Source organism: Schistocerca nitens, chromosome 7 (assembly GCF_023898315.1).
Source record: "Schistocerca nitens isolate TAMUIC-IGC-003100 chromosome 7, iqSchNite1.1, whole genome shotgun sequence".
Taxonomy (NCBI): Eukaryota; Metazoa; Arthropoda; class Insecta; order Orthoptera; family Acrididae; genus Schistocerca; species Schistocerca nitens.
Window position 1 is genome coordinate 361,695,064 of NC_064620.1, and position 17,152 is coordinate 361,712,215.

Below are 17,152 nucleotides of genomic sequence, written 5' to 3' on the forward strand. Positions count from 1 at the left end.
GCGAAAGGTGGATATACACTGTACTAGTGCCGACATTGTGCATGCTCTGTTGCCTGTGTCTATGTGCCTGTGGTTCTGTCAGTGTGATCATGTGATGTATCTGACCCCAGGAATGTGTCAATAAAGTTTCCCCTTCCTGGGACAATGAATTCACGGTGTTCTTATTTCAATTTCCAGGAGTGTACATAATAAACAGTAACGGTCCTGTCAAACTTTCTTGGAGTACTACGGACGTTGCTTTTACATCTGTCGATTTTGTTCCTTTAAAAACGACATGTTCAGTTGTATCTGCAACGAAGTCTTGAATCTAGTCGCCGTCCTACCTGTTAGTCACACTATTTGGCCAGACCACCGAACGCGTGTACCACACGCTGAAATCTGCCGAGGTTTCAGGGACTTGATAGGGTAGTTTCCCAAGTTCTAATAATCAGAATGCCAGTCCGTGTAGTTTGAAAGTTTTCGGGGACGCGACAGAACTTCACTGCTGCCGCAGTGCGCCACTCATCGCCCACAACGCACTTTCTTCCGCTGCCACCTGAATCAGGGTCAAAAAGTAAAATACTGTTACACCGGCGTAATGTTCTTAAATGATATTCACAGCTCCCTGTTCTCCGTGAATCGTAGTTTGTGGTGCACTTGGGCGTAGTTGATTCCATTTGAATAGAAGAATTATGCCTCACAGTATATTCACGTACACAAAGTCAGGCTGTGTTGTTAGAGGGATAAATTCAGGGGAGTATCCCCCCAACCGATGAACGATTTGCAGAGCAAACACCATGCGTATTCTGATTTGTGTTTATGATTTTTTGCAAGATTTATCAGCTCGATTGTAGATATAAAAGGATGAAAAAAAACCTGTAATAATTTTTGTAAACTTAAATACGCCACTGTGCTCATTCATACTCCCTCAGCCACTCACTGCCTTTATTTTATGGTGGTGAAACGTGAATACAGTAGCAATTCAAAATTCAGTCGTACTAAATGAATTAATTTGTTGATAATTAGGGTTCTGAAAGTGACCGCTAACGTAGAAACAAAATTGCCATGAGTAAATTCACCAATTCCATAGACGAAAATTAAGGGTGTCGGTTACGATTTTAAGACTGTCGAGAGGATAATATTATTCTTTATCTAAAGATAGTAACATGTAGCATCTCTCTCTCTCTCTCTCTCTCTCTCACACACACACACACACACACACACACACTCACACATAGTGTGTGTGCGTGTGTGTGTGTGTGTGTGTGTGTGTGTGTGTGTGTGTGTGGGTGGGTGGGTGTGTGGCTGCGACCGAGTGGTTCTAGGCGTTTCAGTCCGGAACTGCGCTGCTGCTACGGTCGTAGGTTCGAATCCTGCGTCGGGCACGGATGTGTGTGATGTCCTTAGGTTACTTAGGCGTGAGTAGTTCGAAGTCTAGGGGACTGATGACCTCAGATTTTAAGTCCCATAGTGCTCAGAGCCATTTGATTTTGTTTTTTTGTTGTACCTGTCTGCGACCCATCATCTCCGCTATCCGGCGAGTAGCCACTTTCCTTATCATAATATTGTTGCATTCCGTCCCGGATTTTCCATTGTTTGATATACATAATCCAAGTGACCTCTTGCACGGTCACTGAATGAATGAATAGACTATTTCGAACTGCTTTCAAGGTCATTAAACGCCTCTCTCATTCCTCTCCTTATGCTCATTTTGGCCTCATTCAGCTTTTGTTTGTCGGTTAGGCTTTGACTGTTCTCGGATACGTGATGCAGCTCTCTTTGTTTATGCAGCAGCTTTCTAACACGGCTATTATACCACCTTGCGTCTTTGCCATCCCTCAAGACCTTGCTCGAACCATACTTTTCCAAGACATTTGGACAATGCTTTCGAATTTTTCCATTTCTTCTCCAGTCCTTCAACCTCATCACTAAAAATTTGATTCTGTCTGCTCAGATAATCATAAATTCACATTCCACCACTCTTGTGACGCAAAAATATTTTATTACCTTCGTAACATTGCTAGTAATACCCGCATTCATAATTGACACACAGCCTTATGATCTCTGATGCCTCCTTCTGCGTTAAGTGATTCAATAAATTCAGATCTATTTGTTACTTTGAGGGCTAAGATATTACCTTCTCGAGTTGGTTCTATAATTATGAGCTCGATGTTGTTTATGGACAAGACAGAATAATGTCACACAACACCCTGTTTCTGGCACCAATTTAGATAGTGTGACTCTCCCACTCTATACCTGGAAAGTTGAAGCCATCCCCAAACACACCGACGTAATGCGCAATATTGCTAACGACATATTGCAAGTTCTTTCTGAAGCGCTCTACCACTACAGATCCTGTCCCAGGAGGCCTATGGGTGCATCCGAATGCTATTTTAAACTGCCTTAAATAATTAATTTCGTTTACGTTACTTCACATTCGAATGCCGATAACATCGCTAGATATTATCGAAATCTTCGCTGCGAAAGATACGCCGCCATCATTGTTGACTAAAGTATCCTTACCATAAATATTCCAACCTGAACTTTAGTTTTCGTTGCTATTCCCTTCCGGTTTCAACCAACTTTCCGTTTCTGATACTATTTGGGTATTATAATTTTCAATAAGCGATACTAATGCTGGGGACTTTCCTTGGATGCTTCTGCAGTTCAGCACTACCATATTAGCATTATGCGACCTACAAGGACGAGCATTCTTAGAGAATATTGTGGCTGATGTAACTTCAATTTTGGCAGGCAATTACTCTATGATTTTAAAGAGGGTTTCTCTAATATAAAAAAGAAAACTTATGCGCATGCATATCACAGTGTAGGGTGTAGTGGATGAAACGATTATCAGTCACGTACATAGGAGTCCGCAAGGGTGGACGGCGGGAGGGGGAGGGGAAGAAGAGTGTCTTGGGAAACAGGGGTGGGGTACTTGCCACTCCTGGAATCTAAGTACAGTCGTTTCTACAATAGTGAATTTTCTAGAATATCTAGAATCATTTGCAGCTCTAGTAAACTACTCCTTTAACATTACTGCCCTCAGTGAAAAATACACAGCGTTACCAGTAACTAAATATCTTGGGTTTTCTCAGTTCTCACTGCAGTCACGGAAGATTGTATGTATTCCTTGGTTTGGTCACCTTTGCCGTGATGAGATAGCAGTGTTAAAATTAGGACACGCCGGCATGCCTGAGGCTGTGCAGACATTTTCAGAGAGAGAGAGAGAGAGTGAGGAGTGTAAAAGAATGCGTTAACTTCATACAGAATTTAATCCTACTATGGCAGTAAAATACTTAGATGTGATTGTTAGAGAACTTGCTTCCAAGCTCTGTGATTGGACTATTTCGAAGAAATGAGCATGGCTTAGGAAAGGGGAGGGAAGAATTTTCGCTTAGGAAATGGGTTAGGGGAAGAAGGGTTGAGTGGAGTACGAGTCGGTGGCGGTGTTTTGGGAAGGATGGTTTGTCAGGAGTTGGAGGGTGGGACTTGAATGTGAGTTTGTGTCCTAGAACAGGTGTTGCTCTCGTAGCGTAAGATACAGCCGTAAAATTGTGTACATTGTTTACTCACAGATTTATACCAAATCGCCGCTAATGACGAATAAAAATGATGGCAACCATTCACCCAAATGTGGCTCTTTCGAGTGTTGTAACACATTTGGTAATGAAGCTGGGCACAGAATGCCGATGCAGTTTCTCATTTCTAGTCATACTTTAATGCTAACAGTTGAAAAATTTGTGTCTGTAAGAGAAATATATATAGCTGTAGGTGTGACGAGCTTAATGTATCAAAGATGTGTATCATTCTCATGAAAATTGCTCCAAACATATACATGACAGGCAGCACGTCCTGTGCGCTGTGCAAGATCTCATTCAGATCTCTGTAATGCTTCCTTTTGCAATACTGAAGTATATCCAACAAGTTTACGTTCAGTGTCAAACTAAGCGACGCGGCGGATAATTATTAGGCTATCACAGCAAAAGTTTTATCGCTTGGAATGATACTTCCAAAATGTATATTTTGATAAAATATCCTGATACCTTGCGACACGTAATCAAAACAGATATTTGTGATTTGATGACGAGTAAGCCGCTCCATGGTTCCACTAAAAACTGGCATAAAAGGAAGTTCTTTGGATAGCGATATGATGCCCTATTTATTACTTCAACAGTCATCAAAAATATAACTATTTTTCTCTATAACTTATATCGAAAATCATTTGTTTTTTAGCATAGTCCAGGTAAATATCCCCCTTTTCCAGACACTACTAACTTTTATGGTCCACGGGCCGAGAAATAACTAAGCGTTTTTGACTTAAAGCAGTTTTTGTATGTGGTGTCTGTCCTTTCGGATCTCTTCACCGCAAATGCACGTAAGGCTTGAAATATTATGGCTGTCGGTGAAATGCGGCGAGTAATGAGGTTAATGGACAAGTGGCACTACATTAATGGTATGTGGATAAGGTGAGAATTAGGGTCTCATGGAAGGCGTTCGAGTGTTGTCCGTGCAGTGGCGACGACCTCTGTGTCCAGATGACTTAGTTGTAGGGCTCTAAACCCGGGTCGGCACTAATTTTCATCTTTCCCCATTAATTATATCAGTGCCTAATTGCAACCAATCTCCTTATCTCGTGTCTTAATCAAGTAGTTTGTTTTGGTGTACTCTATCAATCCTCGAACGTTGTAAATATTATCTCTTCATAATCTAACACAACGGACGACGAACGTTTCAATAAATATTTACTACTAATATTTTTAAGCAATTGTGCTGTGGTGTCGGTTCGTCACACGCGGAAGACATCTTTAGACGGGTTCGTCAGTTCGATGTAGGACCGTAGACGACTATGACTTTCAAATTTGGGATGTTTCTACGTCTACGTGATTACTCTGCTATTAACAATAAATTGCGTGGCATTGGGTTCAAAGAACCATCTTCAATCTGTCTCTCTACCGTTCCACTCTTGAATGGCGCGCGGGAAAAACGAGCACTTAAATTTTTCTGCTCGAGCCCTGATTTATCTGATTTTATCGTAATGATAATTTTTCCCTATGTAGGTGGGTGCCAATAGAAAGTTACGGCAATCGGAGGAGAAAACTGGTGTTTGTAATTTCATGAGAAGATCGCGTCGCAACGAAAAACGCCTTTGTTTTAATAATCGCCGCTCCAATTGGCGTATCATGTCTGTGGCACTATCTACCCTACCTAGCGATAATACCGAACGAGTCACCGTTTTTTGAACTTTTCCGATGTCATCCGTCTGTCCCACCTGATGCGGGTCCCGCACCGCACAGCAATACTCCAGAATAGGGCGGACCAGCGTGGTATAAGCAGTCTCTTTAGTACACCTGTTGCACCTTCTAAGTGTTCTCCTAATGAATCGCAGTCTTTGGTTTGCTCTACCCACAAAATTATCTATATGATCATTCCAATTTACATTATTTGTAATTGTAGTCCCTCAGTGTTGAGTTGAATTTACATCCTTCAGATTTATGTGACATATCTCGTAATCGAAATTTAGCGAATTTCTTTTAGAACTCTAGTGAATAACTTCATAGTTTTATTCATTCAGGGTCAATTGTCACTTTTTGCACCATACAGATATCTTACATAAACCATTTTGCATCTCGTTTTGGTCATCTAGTGACTTTACAAGATGGTAAATGATAACATCATCTGCAAACAATCTAATAGGGCTACTCAGATTGTCTCCTATGTCGTTAATACAGATCAGGAACTACAGAGGGCCTTTAACATTTCCTTCGGAAACGGCGGATATTACTTCTGTTTTACTCGATGACTTTCCGTCTGTTACTACGCACTATGATCTTTCTGACAGGAAATCACGAATCCAGTCGCACAACTGAGGCGATGTGCCATAGGCGCCCAGTTTGATTAGAAGACGCTTGTGAGGAACGGTGTCGAAATCCTTCTGGAAATCTAAAAACATGGAATAAATTTTAAATCCTCAATTACTTCATGAGTATGAGGAGCTAGCTGTTTCGCAAGAACGATGTTTTCTGAATCCGTGCTGACTACGTGTCGACAAACTGTTTCTTTCGAGGTAATTCATAATGTTCCAACCCAGTATGTGCTCCAAAACCCTACTGCAAATCGACGTAAGTAATATAGGCCTGTAACTCAGCGCATTACTCATATTTCCCTATTGTTGCCTATTGGCCTAGTACGTCAGGGATTTGGTCACATATTAAAATTAGTTTTCCTCGAGTAATTCAAAAGCGTAGTGGAGGGATTTAAGTTGAGGCTAGGTGGCTGCCTTATGTATCACACGTAAAACTGTTTCGGGTAGGTGGCTATTAAGAACGCTTTATGTGGAACTGTGATACAGACAGTCGCCAAAAGTAGTCGATTTCTGTTCAGTATAATAGATCATGCGCGCATGGACCACTGTTCTCTACGAGGCCTATGACAGGGAGGTCGTACGGCTTGGGGCAGTGCTCCTGCACCACGTAATTTCTAATGCCATATTTCAGCAGTAAGACGCAATGTCTTATTTGGTGGGTGTTGGGCTAGTCTTCTTGGATGAACACTAGGTATATCCGATTCTCTCACTAACTGTCCCCCCTGATATCGTACCAGATAAAGTTTGGTGGGATATAGTTGTCCGACAATCAATTTGTCACGAACGTCCTACAGCTAATAATGAGCCCTTCTGGTTTTAGACACAAAAAGGACAGAGGATTTTTGTTTTGATGTTTTCAGAAGCTGTTTGCCTCTATTTTCAACGGCGCTTTTTGTTGCAAGCACTACATTCTCGTAGACACTCCTAATATACATTTCTGTAATTGTACTGACTTGTGTATCGTCATCTAGCTAAAAAATAATAATAAAAATCTCATGAACAATGTGAAATGTAGTTATATGCATCTATTTTATTGTTACAGCAATCAAAAGCGTTGGTTTAAAGTAATAAAACAATTTTATGAAACATGCCGGTGAATGATACGCTGAAACCTCTGTGAACCATACTGCACAGTTACTACAGCGTGTGTTGCGTCTAATGAAACAATAAATACATCTGCAATCCGTGGCCGACAATCTGTGGTATTCATTGAGGAATATTTTTCAAAAATATTTGGAGACATGACTAGTAATAAGTTACGAAGACCGTGCTTAGAATAAAGTGCACTTTCTGAGTGGTGAGCACTTGCTAGCGCTGTAGATGTTCCAGATTGCCTATTCTATTTGAAAATACATTTCTGATGTCTATCCACACTACTAAGTAACTTACAGTACGCTCCTACAGTACTGACAAACACAAAACGCAGATATTTCATTCACGGCATCAAAAAGTTAAGCAGTATTGCCCATTACTATTTGCGTATTTCTCTGTAACAGAACAAAGTGTAATAAAATAAGATTCCGGGAAGGAGATGCGTGCAGCTACTCTTCCTTCTGGAAATTTCGGAGAATGGCGAAGAATGAGTAAGACACACGAAGGACCTGCAAAACAAGAAAGGTATCGTCAGCAAAAACGTCAAATAAGTCCGATATTTATTGCAAGACACTACAGTTACCTTACACCACGAATGTATATACCACCACGTACATACTCGTATTATATAGAGTTACAAAATATAGCAGGAAATAAAGAAAGAAGACATTACGACATAACTAAGGTGAAGTGGAGTTTTCGAACTGCTGGCTATCTTAACAATTTAGGAAATCCTAGCACTTTCAGAGTCCAAGTAATATTCTACCATTCATCACCAGGACCTTAGTTCCTTCCAGAAATGTAATTGTTCAAACCTGAAATTATTACAAACTAAACAGAAATAATACTGTTATTTAAAATTTTCCAGATAACGTATTTCAGTAAGGAAGGTTAACGGAAACAGTATTAAACAATGTGAAGATAAACTCTTCATTTCCAACTTATTCATACTGAATCATACGAGTATATGAATCTCAAGATACGTGTCTTCTAACATAATTATAAATGTAAGTTTTCAAACTTCCACGGTGTTATGCCTCACACAATCAAAATGACAATCATTTAAACTCTGCACCCAAGTTTAGTGTCTCCGCGCCAGATTTTATCAGACGTCTATTACCTTCCTGCAGTGACGTGGTGAAGGTACTACAGGGAGGATGAGTGCAAACAACGGTCATAAGGTTAAAATTATAGTCAAATGAATCCCTGGGATTCATAATTGTTGTTGATGCTACTAGGTTACTAATTCTTTAGGATTCACTGTACTTGTTTATGCTATAAGCTTAGGTTTTCCTAACGAGCTTAATTCCTTTTTAACTGTGGTTTCAGTACCCAATGCTAATCGCAACCGACGAGTTACTGTTTTCGTCAGTATTAATGACGCTGGTGCTGTATCGATTGGGAATGTATAGCTTGAAGTAGATGATGACGACGCCTAAAATGAAAATGAAAATGTAAATGTTGAAACAGGAATTCGTCAGAACATACACGAATTAAGCTCTGATGATGATGACTCTAACTCTATTCCCCGTGATCATGGCTCCAACTGTGAATGTTCTAAGATATCATCTGGAGTGTGACACTGGTAGGACATGTACAAACAACTGCGATATCAGTGAAGGATTAGAATTAATATTATGGCAAAAATGAATACAAACGGGCAGTTACACAAGCGGACAGTTATACTTGCTGTTGGAAACGTTCGTACAATTGCACACAACTTTCCATGCTTGTCTAGAGTAAAACCACCATGTACAACAAGAAAGTCTATTACTCCCATGTGTTACTTTCAAATAAGATACTTGAGGATTTGCGTGGTAAATATCCAAACGAAGCAACTTTTAGAGAAACGAATGGAACTGACCTGGTTTTCTGTCACTACTTATGTACACTACTATTTTCAAATCCAGTCGGGAAAACGTTCTATCATTGTTGACAGCATATGATTCTGGACCAGAGCATCGGTGTCCAAATACCGATTTATGGCTTTATTATCGCACTCAAGTCCGACAACTTTAGTGGCCACAGTGTCCAGAAGAAATGTGATCCAGCCTTTCCTGTTTGAGAAATCTTAGAATTGTTTGTGGTCAACAGTCTGCAAAATTATACATAAGCTGCCAGCACAACTATCGATGAAATGAACAAACTTTTCAGAGGAGGATCAAAGTTCAAGATGTACATGTCTAACAAACCTAGCGAATATGGGTTGCAAACGCAGTGTGTAATAGAAACTAGAACCCTTTTATACGTTTAATATATGTTGCTACACTTTAAAAGGTTCTGGTGGATTTCGTTTGGGTGAAGAGGAGAAGAAGAAGTCAGTACCAACGCAAGCTGTCCTTAGATTGTACAGACCTGCTTTCAAAACCAACACGAACAGATCTACTGAGAGTTATTACTCGACTGCAAGAACTGACAAAAAGTGTTCACAACAATAGGCACCTTGAAGAAAAATAAAAAGGACACATCAAAAGAGTTCCTTCCAAATAAAATCTTGTCTACTGAAACGAGTCTGGTTGACTTCACCAAAGATTTTACATTGGTTAGTCATGTACCTGAGAAAAACAGTACAATTGTTTTGTATTGTTCAGTGCACCATGACAGTGACGTCAACCCCACATCTGAGAAACTTGCTATTATTGGATTTCATGTATTTCACTTCATAATGCCCAAGGCAATTCTGGAACCCAAAGGAAGGAATCTTATACTAGACAGGGTTTTCTGAAATACATCCCAGAAAAGTGAATGAAAAAAATATGATGAACCGTTCGCACAGCATCCATTTGCCACGTCAGATTCATCCACTGTTATCATCAGTTGTAGTATGTGACATTTCCAAAGACTTTGCTTAGCTAGGTATCGAACATAAAACACACAGATACGAAAGTACTGTTGCTTGTGAAAATACAACAAGAGCACCAAAACAGCTTACCTTTAATGCATACACAAGAAACCTGTATGTTTGTCGTGCTCCGTGACATATACACACTATATCTCAGTGTGCCTGCATGCATTATATAGCAGAAAAGTGAATAAAAGCCAACCTGTACATTGATTTCATGTGAACTCCTTTTCGTTGTGTCCCGAATGCTTTTATTCATTAGGGTAATAGTATCTTCATTATAAAACAAATTCACATAATCTTACTTTCAGTAATCTGGGCTTTTGTTTCTTCAATATAATAGTAAATAATCTTAATTTCAGTAGTTTCAAATTTCATTTGAAGAAGGTTCCCAAAATACAAAACAGTTAGTGTAAAGTTCAGTTAAATAAGAGATCTGACTTTTGTTACGTGCTTTCATGTTTATGATAGTATTATTCCCATATCTATGACAATAATTTAAAGACTGAATTTAAAGAAATAACTTATTTTGCTTTCAAAATTTAAAAGAATGTGTATGTTGATCAGAAACAGTCTTAAAAGTTATTAAGAGTGTTGCAGTGTAGGTAGTTCTTAGAAATGACTGATTAAAAAAACAGTTGATAGGTTACGTCATTTACGAGTTAATTGGCATTAAGGTTATCCACTCAGACCGTATCGTGCACCAGTTCGTGCGGCCTGACATAGACAGTGTCACCAAGCTTGTATTTCATTTGGTTTCAGAAAACCGTACAACACAGTGATACAAAAACAAGGCATGAGACAGTAGCAAGGGTTCAACTCGAGCCAAGAGCTGAGTAGTCTCGTGTGCTATCATCTACTGTAGAGAAGAGTTGACAATAATTTAATCTGGGAGACCCCCGAATTTGTGCAAACAACAGCATGACTGCCTAACTTACAGTCATGCTTGTCCGCAGCTCGTGGTTGTGCGGTAGCGTTCTCGCTTCCCACGCACGGGTTCCCGGGTTCGATTCCCGGCGGGGTCAGGGATTTTCTCTGCCTCGTGATGACTGGGTGTTGTGTGCTGTCCTTAGGTTAGTTAGGTTTAAGTAGTTCTAAGTTCTGGGGGACTGATGACCATAGACGTTAAGTCCAATAGTGCTCAGGGCCATTTGAACAGTCATGCTCATAAATTAAGGAAATGCTGATGTTTGGTGAAACAACTCTATGGTGGGCGTTTTGCGTGTGTAAATCACCTTAGGGTATGACCATGCGATGCATTTCACCTACGGTCGTCGCACGGTGGCGTTGGCAGGAATCCACATATGCACAGGTTTGTTGATGCATGTCAGAGTGAGGTGCAGCGAGTAAGTGTGCAGACGTTTCCAGACGTGCTAATGGTGACTGTGTGTTGCAGATGTCTCAAAGAACACATATCGATGACGTTATCAGTGGTAGAATACTAGGGCGACTGGAGACTGGTCAAACACAGCAGGCTGTAGGACGGGCCCTCTGTGTGCCACAAAGTGTGATCTCAAGATTATGGCAACGATTCCAGCAGACACAAAATGTGTCCAGTTGCTACCGTACGGGGCGTCCAAAGCGTACAACACCACACGAAGACCGATATCACAGCATCAGTGCCCGCAGACGGCCTCGGAGTACTGGAAGTAGCCTTGCTTGGGACCTTACCGCAGCCACCGGAACAGTTGTCTCCAGACACACAGTCTACAGACAACTGATCAGACATGGTTTATTCGCCCGGAGACCTGCAAAGGACATTCCACTGACGCCTAGTCACAGGATAGCCCGTAAAGCCTGGTGTCAAGTACACAGTATATGGTCAGTGGAACAGTGGTCCAGGTTATGTTGACAGACGAGTCCAGGTACAGTCTGAACAATGATTCTCGCCGGATTTTCATTTGGCGTGAACCAGGAACCAGATACCAACCCCTTATATTTCCTTGAAAGGGTCCTGTGTGGAGGTCATGATTTGATGGTGTGGGGTGGGGTTATGATCAGTGCACGTACACCCCTGCATATCTTTGACAGATGAAGTGAACAGGTCAGGTGGATCGGGACGTCATTTTGCACCAGTATGTCCGTCTTTTCAGAGCTGCAGTGGGTACCACCTTCCTCCTGATGGATGATAATGCATGGTCCCACCGAACTGCCATTGTGGATAAGTACCTTGAAACAGAAGACATCAGGCGAATGGAGTGGTCTGCATGTTCTCCAAACTTAAGCCCCATCGAGCACGTCTGGGATGCTCTCGCTCGACGTATCGCTGCATGTCTTCAAAACCCTACGACACTTCAGGAGCTCCGACAGGCACTGGTGCAAGAACGGGAGGCTATACCCCAGTAGCTGATCGACTATATGATCCAGAGTATGCCAACCCGTTGTGCGGCCTGTGTAAATGTTCACTGTGATCATATCCCATACTGATGTCGGGGTATATGCGCAGGAAACAGTGGCGTTTTGTAGCACTTGTGTTTCTGGACGGTTTTCTCAACTTACCACCAATACCGTGGACTTACAGATCTGTGTCGTGTGTTCCCTTTGTGCCTATGCTATTAGCACCAGTTTTGTGTAGTGCCACGTTGTGCGGCACCACATTCTGCAATTATCCTTAATTTACGAGCATGAGTGTAGTTCAGAAACGACACAACGTATCGAAACTGTTTCTTAACAATTATTTCTCAGCACAACCTACCATGCAGCACCCTTCTCTGCTTCACAGGCATTTTCTCAACCCTCTGTGAACTTGTGAATCCATTCTTGTAGAGTTATATGTTAGCTATTTTCAGGTAGTGACTTAAAGGTTAATAGAGAATAGAACACAGGCATGTAATCACTTTCGTCTCCCTCAATACGTCAGTCACTGCTCTTCACAGTTGCTTATGAAAGATACATTGAGATATAATAGCCAACTCTGCACGTCACACGGTCACATAGCGTCATATGTACTGTTACCTCACCTATATTATTTTTTATAGCCTAATTAGGAAACATTACAGTTTTAGCCTTCCACTTCTGTTAAGATTACCTTAAACTGCATTACCGACCACATTCTACAAAAAAAAAAAAAAAAAAAAAAACTGTCTTTCATGAAGGTTTTTATAGGAGGTGTAGTGTAACTGAGTCTTATGAATTTATCATCTTGGGTCTGTGAAGTAAGAAATAAAACGTTTACTTTTATGTTAGTCATTAGACCTGACCTCAGGATGTGGGCAGAGTGGATTGTTTACAAGCGATTGTTATTTATGAATGTTATCTCTCACGCATGTTGTATGATGCAGTTTGCTATTGCTAATGTTGTTCTAGGTGTACAGCTGACTCATTCCACAATGGGCTGAGGGGGCACACTTATTGTCGATCAAATATGAAACGAACTAGATTGAACTCACGGAAACAAATGACTCCCTGGAGAAGGGGAAGAACCCACAGGCTGTGATACACATAGGTCGCTGAGCACGATGCATGAGCACCAAAAGCGACCTTTTGACGGACAAAGGGCTTTCCTGTAGAGACGTCACTGCGTCGTAAGCCATTAAGGCCACGTTCTCGCTCTGAAACAGCACATCCAAACACTCAGACAAGTCGTTGTGACTAATCAGGGCGCCAACATGCAAAAATATTCCACACATAAAAATGTAACTGCATTTTGCGATGAGACTATGTGGTAAGTTAAGTGTCTCAGATTTAAGAGGATCAGAAAGTATGAAATGGACTGCTTCATACTGCCAGACTCACACTGTAAAAACTATATTTTCGATACTGCTACACTCATCACTGCATGGTTACTACACACATTCAAGTAACAGAGTTCTTTATGCATCATAGATACAGTACACGCGAATCTGTACAAGCTTTGCTTATGAGACCTGTTGAGTCTGAGTGGCTATGTCTCCAGTTATGTTTAAAATAGTGGGTGAAGGGAATTTTCTCTTAATTCAGCCAAAGTGTTCTGAAGAATAAATTCACTCCCCATTTATTTCTAACTTCTTGACTGATCTAAATGTTTTTGATGCTTTGAGACTGAAAACTGTATCATTTCCTATATGTTCGAGTGACAGCTTTTAAGTCAAATTTCTGCCTATATGTAAAAGCTTCAATCCACCAACCCAGAAAGACAGAACAGACCGTTGCAGTCTCAGATTTTAAATATGTACAGGGATGTGTTCAATTAATGTACTTCATGAACTGTTTCCTCTGATGTTCTTAATGTTGCAAATTGAAACTCTGGCACAAAATGGCAATTTATCACGAACAAAATTTCACAAAGCAAAGTGATAAAATTGCATTATAGTACTATACATACTCATTAACTGAATTAGAGTGATAAAATATGATATAAATTCACGTATGAAACAATTATTCACTGAATTGTCGATGATAATCAAATGTATGTACGAACTTTACTCAATTTTATGTCATGTAATTGAAGAACTTTCACTACTACGAATGTGACATCAGTAAATTATTATTTTGGTAAAACCGGTGTAAATTATTTGCTTTTTGATGGAAAAATTGCAAAACTCACAAATAGGACTCCTGAGAGAATGACATGGAAAATATGAACAAATTACATACAGACAATTACATATTAGTAAAATCATATTTAAAAATTGAAAATCATCTATGCAACTGTGTGCACTGGTGACAAAAATGGCGCATACAATAACAAAATATTTATTGTGAGTATGATCTAAGTCAGGGACTTACAGAAGCCAATTGGTCACTTTAGTCTCTGCCATAGTTTGTGGAATGCAAATCATTACATGACATTAACTAGTTAACTATATGATTATAAAATTATCAGTCACCATAACTATTTTGTTTGATGTACACACCACAATCGTCCGAAAATTCTATGCAATTTCTTGATATTAGAAAATCAATGTCAACTTCATGTATCATGCCGAAATTAAGATATACTGTGTAATACATTTCCATATGTGGCCGTAGCAAAATATTTAATGTTTGTGGCAACTCAATTATGGATTCTGTCATAAAATATAATTAGTTATTTTTAGTTTCATTTTTTGGAACATGCATTTTAAAGCTGAATATATAGTTCTGAAAACACTTTTGCATATTCCAAGTGGAACTCTCATCATAAAACTATAATACGAGCAGTTTCATGTGTGCCACGGTCTGTTCACAAAAAAGGACTGAAATGTGCTATATGTGCTTAGCAAGAGTGGTATGTGATGAACTGAATTCATATGCATTTGTAAGTCAGGTAATTTGTGAAGAAAAACTCACCTCTGTAATGAGGTCATCCCCAAACCAGCAGTAAATGAATAGTTCTGCCAGGAGGATAAACAAGTAGCAGCCGAACTTTGCCATTTGTAGAAGACCATATTCTGCTCTCTGTTATTAAGTACCAGAAAATTAAATATTACAGTTGATGAAAAAAAAATTTCGTCATTTATGACTATAGAATCTAACTGATACAATGACCAGTTACTATAGACAACAACGAAACTTCTGATTTGGTTTACCAGCAAGTTGCAAGCCAAAAATAAAGTTTTATGCTTGGTATTACTTTAATTATCTCTGTCTCATATCTAATAAAATACCCATAATGAAATCTCTTTACAAATACAAACTTAACACAGAGACTGAAAGCATTGTGTAAGCAACATTTCAAGAAATCATTAATAACAGGAACAATAATAAAAAAGAAAAATTATATGCAGGACATCAGTTTTCCTAAAACAGGAAATGTTACAGTTATCTTTATACAGCATTCAAATTGTATGACAGTAAAAGGAATTAACGACAATGATAACTGATGTATACGAGGTATTAACACTGAACCCCAAATAATTCCATTGATGATCATAAAATGAGTAAATGAAATCTAAAATTCAGCTGCTTAAGAAAAAATGTGGCTGCCAATACGATAGAAGATTACATTGTAAAGACAAAGCAAACAAACAATGCAATTAGCGGATAAATTGTTTTAGGTATATATCATGGTGAGTGGAAAATTTCTTCTCACAAGTCAGATCTGGTATGAGTATTAATGAATTGCTTTAAATTTCACATGTTGCACAGTAACGTAATTCAGGTGTCAGTTTGCTCTGTGCAATATTTCCTGCTACATGGCTTTTCAAAATAGTCATCTGCATATTTCATTCAAGTTGCTGAACTAAGTAGTGGTCCATTCTAAGCAGTTACTAATTTTGGTCAGTTTATTGACGACGGAAACATATTCAAATATAAGGGCCCAGAGTTTGTCAATGAAACTGCACATGCTTGGACAAATGAGCAGTAAGATATTAAATGAAGTGCTATGGACGGATAAATAACGAGGTAAATAAACGCGATCAAGCCATGCATTCTAACACTAGTAATTCCTTTTATTTTTCTATTTCATTTAACAAAGAACGGCATCTGTAACAAAACTATACGTAAATAATACCTTTTTCCTTTTATATGCTGTGGAAATATATATGTGGAAGAAATGAGACGTTGTAAACTTCTTTGAGGAAGCCCTGTTAACTCTGTGCATGGGCAACAGAATGCTAAAATAATACACCGACATCTATAGTTAGTGGATATTTAACGGAATCTAAATTCTAATCTGCCGCTGGTAATGTGCGTTTCCCTAGTAACGCTAAAATGTGGGGGAAGATTCATTATATTATAGCAATAAGAACCGGTACAGATTGTTCACTTTGTATTATGATTATGGAAGTGGCATAATGGTTTGAAATGCAGGAAACCCCTTTGAGATTTAATTTTCCTTCAAGAATAAGTGCAAAATATACTTGCAAATTACGTCAGAAATATTAACCACCTATCAAAACTGTCGAACTGGATTTAAAAGAATAGTTACTCAAACAGAAGATGTTACATTTCTCTCAGGATAGCAGTGTTGTTAGGTAATTTTATCTTCCTTTCTAATGAATTACCTGGCTTTCACTCAGCATGTTCGAATACGAACAGACTTACGTTTATGTTTTATTTACGATACTCATATTTGAAACTTTCTGGCACCCAGCTTCCCGGCTATTGACTGGATGGCTTGAAATACAGGCTAGTAGTATTTCCCTACTGACGTCTTTCTTCGCCTACTATTTTCTAACATATATTCATGTAGTGCACAAACTGTTTGTTTCATTCTAGTATTACTTTGTAACACTGCACTCAACATACCTCTTTTCCTTAGTACTCCTCAGTAGCCACTACGTTCATTTCTCTGTTACTCACTGCTGTGAGCCAAATGTTCAGTTTCATACATGTCGTCCTTAGATGTAGGAGATAATTTAACAGTATAATGTTAGTAGTTTTGAAAAATGATTTCTTTTGTGTGGCATGTTTTCAACTTAAGCCTTTCTTACTTTGCTTACTTTATGTCTTCTAAGGGTAATTTATTT